We start from the raw sequence: 709 nt of genomic DNA, 5'->3' as shown, positions 1-709 counted from the left end.
GGATGGAGGCTGGGGGTGGGCAGTGGCGACTGTGCCCACGGCAGCATCAGTGTCCCCAGCCCTGTCTGCACCGAAGCGGCGCTCGCGGGCAGGGCGTGGCCTGTGCGCTGCTCCCACGCCCTAGGTCTGGGCTTGCGTTTCCAGGCAGCTCTGAGAGGCTGCAGTGGGTGCTGGGGAAGCTCCTGGCCACCAGCTGTCAACCTACCCTGGGCACTCACAGTGCCCATGGCTTGTGAGCCACTGAGCCCATCTAGGGCTGTGACAGTCGCGACAAGAACGCCATTAGATGGGTTGGTTTCCTGACGCTGGATGTGGCCGGCCCCTGGGCCCAGCTCTTTCACCTGCTTTGACCAAGTTATAGGGAAAGGCCTGAAAAGAATCCCAGGGCTTGCTGGCTGGTAGCTCCGGGAGGCTGAGGAATTCCTTCTTGGAAGGCAGATCTGACTTTCTTCCTCATGAAACAGTTTAGAAAACACTAAATCTACCCAGAATGCATAGAGAGAGACCCATCCCGCCAGGAGTCTGGGGTTTCCATGAGCCAAGTCAGGTAAAGGGCCCAACCCAGGCCTGGGGGGAGCAGGCACCCACTTCCCTCAACCAGCCTGCAGCCCCAACGATCACCCACTTCTGTCGTCTGTCCCCTGCTGAAGGAGCCGGTACCCTAGTATAGTGGCTGGCCAACATCTGCCCAGCCCCGCACACCCCACCC

The sequence above is a fragment of the Tupaia chinensis genome, unplaced genomic scaffold (assembly GCF_000334495.1).
Source record: "Tupaia chinensis unplaced genomic scaffold, TupChi_1.0 Scaffold000159_1, whole genome shotgun sequence".
Taxonomy (NCBI): domain Eukaryota; kingdom Metazoa; phylum Chordata; class Mammalia; order Scandentia; family Tupaiidae; genus Tupaia; species Tupaia belangeri.
Note: the sequence above shows the minus strand (reverse complement) of the source record.